Source organism: Scylla paramamosain, chromosome 31, assembly GCF_035594125.1.
Source record: "Scylla paramamosain isolate STU-SP2022 chromosome 31, ASM3559412v1, whole genome shotgun sequence".
In the NCBI taxonomy this organism is placed as follows: Eukaryota; Metazoa; Arthropoda; class Malacostraca; order Decapoda; family Portunidae; genus Scylla; species Scylla paramamosain.
Window position 1 is genome coordinate 12,419,000 of NC_087181.1, and position 5,000 is coordinate 12,423,999.

Consider the following 5,000-nt stretch of genomic DNA (forward strand, 5'->3'; position numbering starts at 1 on the left):
AGAGAGAGAGAGAGAGAGAGAGAGAGATTCCCAGAGTGACACAGATGATCAGAGCAAGGCGGTGAATGCAAGGAACAGAAGCAAACAAGGGCAATAAAAACAGCAATAAAAGCACCAGTGACGCCAATTAAGAGGAGGGAAAAATGACACAGCGAAGAGAAAACGACAAAAAAGAAAACGAAAGAAAATTGAGTTAATAAATAGCGGTAAAAACATAAAGGGAAGAAAGAATAAAAGAAAATATATAAATGAATGTGATAAAAAGAAGAAATGAAGCAGCTGATGATAAGAAAATAATGGGAAAATAACATAGAACGCAAAAAAGAAAAGGAATGATTATATACTAGAAAAAAATAGAATTAAGGGAAAAAAAAACAATTAAAGCACCAAAAATCATAACCTTAACAAAACAGTGACCATACAAAACACAAAAAAGGAAAAAAAGAAATGAAAAAAGTTGAATAACAAACCTGAAAGAAAAAGAAAAACAATAACAAATAAATCAACCTCCTTCACACACACACATACACATACACACACACACACACACACCTGAGGAAGGCCAGGGAGGTATTCGACTAATTAACGTGACGGCGGACCAGGTGCACAGTGCAGGTGAGGACGGCGGCGAGATGACCTGTCCGTCACACGTCACACACCCGCCTCATCTCCTTGACGAGGCTCCGGCCCGGGCTTCGGGACACTTAACATTCGAGGCACGACACACACTGATGAAGATGACAAATAAACTCGTTCTCTTGTGTTTTGAACCAGCTTTTTTCAGTTTTGTTCGAAGTCTTTACTCAATAACCACTGTCCGGGATGGAATGATGCCAATGAAAGCTCTAGAATAAGTTTCAAAATTCTACTTCGCTAAACAAAAGTTAAATATATGACTACAATAAATGTAAAGATCACGATGTATAATACTGTAAACTCCTTCACTTCTCTCAATATTTTCTTTTTTTCAGATAACTTCACTCACTGTCATTGTAAACATAAATTATCCACAAGTGTAAATTATTCCACTTCATTCTAAGGTCTTACATGTTCCCTCGTTTTATCTCGATTGCTTATTACGACCTCCGAGGAAAATTAGTGAGGAGTATTCAAGGGAGTTTTCATGACACTACTGCGAGTTTAACATGAGGAAAACACAGTGAGAAACCGACATGTACTCTTTACAGCCCGACAATCGTTTCAATGAGTAATACCAGTGATTAACATGAGGGGAGAACACAGTGCGCAGACTAATAAATCCCTGTGGCTTTTGAAAACAGTCCTGGTGAAAGAAGCGAAAAATTATGATGTTAGGTTAGTCAGTCAACACTTCACATTTTCTACCCACGAATGCCCAACTTTGGTACACGTCAAAGAAAAGGATAAAATTATGAGCTTTCTAATTCCAGCACCACACGCTCCACTTCGGTATACATGTAAGAAAAGACAAAAAATATAGGTTTCCAAGCCCAGAACCTTCACACGCCCACTCTGCTATACGTACAAGAAAAAGACAAAATTACGAGATATCCACGCCCATCACTTTCACACGCCCACTTAGGTACACGTAAAAGAAACAAATATACGAGGTTTCCAAGTCCACCACCTTCACTATTAAGATCTTCAGGCCTCAAGAAAATACAAACTACTTATGTGACCCGTGCACTTCGAAGCCGCCTTGTCCCGAAGCACCGCAAGGCTGACTGACTTAACTTTGCCACATCTTCTGAGTAACTGCCACCAAATTCACAGCAGGAGGAGGAGGAGGAGGGGCAATAACAAGGTCCATCAGGCTAGGCAGGACCAGAGACACCTCCTCCTCCTCCTTCTCCTCCTCCTCCTCCACAGAAAAACAGCCTCGAACCAATCTTGAGTGTGAAGCAGTTTTGTGCACCAGTAATTGCCGAGCGCTTGTTATGACGGAGGAGGAGGAGGAGACTGGGGGTGGGGAGCGAGTATTGAAGGGGAAATGGGTGGTGTTGTTTGACGGGAGATGAAGAGATGAGGAACGGGAGGAGGAGGAGGAGGAGGAGGATAATAAAGAGAAAGTTAATTAAATAAGATGAAGATTACAGAAAAAGGAAAGGATAAATGGAAGAAAAGAGAAAATGAGAATATATCTAAAAAGTATATATATAAATACTCTCTCTCTCTCTCTCCTCTCTCTCTTCTCTCTCTCTCTCTCTCTCTCTCTCTCTCTCTCCTCCTCTCTCTCTCTCTCTCTCTCTCTAGTTACTCACAAATTACATTCATTCAAGTCACTTTTATTTTTTAATCTTGTTTCTTCCCCCTTCGCTAAATGAGTGTACGGTGCTTCTCTCTCTCTCTCTCTCTCTCTCTCTCTCATCTCGCTCTCTCTCTCTCTCTCTCCTCTCTCTCTCTCTCCTCTCTCTCTCTCTCTCTCTCTCCTTCCTCCTTTTTTTTCCTTTTCGCTTATCCTTCCGTTCTTTCTTCCTCTCTTTCTTCTCCTCCATCTCTCTCTATCCTTTCCTGTCCTTCTCTCTGTTCCTTCTTCTCTAACTCTCTTCTTTCTTGCTTTTTTATCTTTTCATTTCTTCTTCTCTATCTCTATTCCACTTTCCTTCTCTCTCTCTCCTCCATCCCTCTTCTTCCAGTTTTTTCATCCTCGTCTACTCTCCTTTCTCTCCACTTCTCCCTCCTTCATTTCCTTCCTTATTTCCTTTCTACGCCTCTCTTTCTCCTTCCCTCCTTCTACTTTTATTTCTCTTCTTCTCTCCCTTTTGCTCCTTTCCAGTTCTCCCTCCGTCCTTTCCTTCCTTCTTCACCTCTATCCCTCTCTCTCTCTCTCTCTCCCTCTTTCTATCTCATCTTCCCTTTTTCTCCTTCCTCTCCAATTATCTCTTCCTTACTTTTCCTTTTTCCTTTTCAGCTTTCATTTCTCTCCCTCCTTCCATCTCTATCACACTCTCATTTCCTCTCTATCCCTTCCTCTTTTCTTTTTCCCCATTCGTCCTTCCTATCCACCTCTCTCTCTCTCTCTCTCTCTCTCTCTCTCTCTCTCTCTCTCGTCTCTCTCTCTCTCTCTCTCTCTCTCTTCCTAGTAGTAGAAACCAATGAACTAACATTATTTTTCCCTTCTCTCCCTCTCCCTTTCATTCCCTTTCCAAACACTACCCTCCTCCTCCTCCTCCTCCTCCTCCTCCTCCTCTCTCCTCCTCCTCCTCCTCCTGGGTGAACCGGATCAAGGTAGCGTGCGGGAGAATGTACGTACACCCTCTCAATCCTTTAAGTTTCCAGGAATCATCTTCGTTTCCAGCGGGGCAAGGCAGTGGTGGTGGTGGTGGTGGTGGTGGTGGTGGTGAGTGAGAGATGAAAGGTTGGGGTGATTTGGTATTGGATAAAAATTTAATTGTGTTTGTGTTTCTCTCTCTCTCTCTCTCTCTCTCTCTCTCTCTCCTCTCTCTCTCTCCTCATCGCTCTCTCTCTCTCTCATCTCTCTCTCTCTCTCTTCTCTCTCTCTCTCGTCTCTGTTGCGTGGTAAGGAAATATGATGCAATAATGTTTTTTCCTTATTCTTTCTGGTAATACGTATTTATAGTGGTGGTAGTAGTAGTAGTAGTAGTAGTAGTAGTAGTAGTAGTAGTAGTAGTAGTAGTAGTAGTAGTAGTAGTAGTAGTAGTAGTAGTAGTAGTAGTTCCTATGACGAAAAAATAGAAATAAATAGAGAAGAAAAGACGATTATAATTAATAAGAGAAACAGAAGAATAAAAAAAAGAAAAAAGAAAAGAGAACGAGGACTAAAACCAGGAGGAGGAGGAGGAGGAGGAGGAGGAGGAGGAAGAGGAGGAGGAGGAGGAGGAGGAGGAGGACCAAACCCATTAACATTAAGAACATGGCATTATTTACACTTCTAGGAGGCAATACAAGCAGGCACCCTCACCCCTTACCCCCCTTACTCCCCACCACACCTTCCCTGAGGGCGTCCACACTTCCACGAACGAAACTCTCCCTCCACACGTCCCCACAGCCCCCTCTCCACCCTCACCACGCCCTCTCCATCCTGCAGAAGCTGTCCACTACTTACCCAACTCCGAGCCACACCATCGTCTCCCAAGCCTTCTACTACTGCAGTTCAAACACCTCTTCTTATTCCATGCCCTCCCACACTCTCCCACGCCCTCTTTCTCCTGCAGAAGGCCATCCACTCTTTCCTATTGCACTTCAAGCCACAGCACACCCTCCCTTTCTACTTCTGCAGCAGCTCCAGTACTTCTTATTTCATGCATTCTCATACCAGGCCCTCCCACGCCCTCTCCCTCCTACAGAAGTGGATATAAATAATAGATGATGAAATGATAGATGAAAATGATAGATGAAAATAACAGAAGGCAAAATAAATATATGAAAGTAATAAGATGAAGGTGATTGATGACGAAAATAAAATAAGTCAATATAAGCAGATTGAAATGAATGAAGACCCCCTAAGATTAATATCAAGAGCGATAAGAAAACGAGATAAGATAGACGCAGTAGATACAATCAGTGTTTTAACCAACTGATAACAAAAGTACAATAAGAAAAACACTTGATTGGAATGAATGATGATAGAAATATTGCGATGTAGCAGTTAGTAGTAGTAGTAGTAGTAGTAGTAGTAGTAGTAGTAGCAGTAGTTGTTGTTGTTGTTGTTATTGTTGTTGTTGTTGTTGTTGCTGATGATGTTGATAATGATGATGTCTTGTTATTTTAGTGATGATGATGATGGTGGTGGTGGTGGTGGTGGTTGTGGTGGTGGTGGCGGCGATGATGGTGGTGGCGGTGACAGGAATGATAATGAAGGAAAGACGAGGCCACGAAATTCATCTCCGTAACAAAATTATATAAAAAGATAAATAAATAAATAGCTGATTGGAATAAGCGAGGAAAATAATAACAACAATAAAGAAAATTTGTGCTGTAATCCTTTGTTTCCTGCCTTTTTAATAACAGAGGTCAACAGAGAGAGAGAGAGAGAGAGAGAGAGAGAGAGAGAGAGAGAG

At 41.9% G+C, this 5,000-nt stretch overlaps 1 protein-coding gene across 3 annotated transcripts in view; it reads right to left on the reverse strand.

Moving 5' to 3' along the window:
• LOC135116526 (protein N-terminal asparagine amidohydrolase-like) overlaps window positions 1–5,000 on the reverse strand; it is a 186,620-nt gene that overhangs the window by 177,257 nt on the left and 4,363 nt on the right. Inside the window, exon 1 of one of the 3 annotated variants that reach the window (XM_064034057.1) lies at window positions 553–872. The exons of the other annotated variants lie outside the window; for them this stretch is intronic. The gene's annotated coding sequence lies outside the window, so the exon portion shown is untranslated. Of the gene's footprint in view, window positions 1–552; window positions 873–5,000 lie in introns of those variants that run through there. 3 annotated transcript variants of the gene reach the window in all.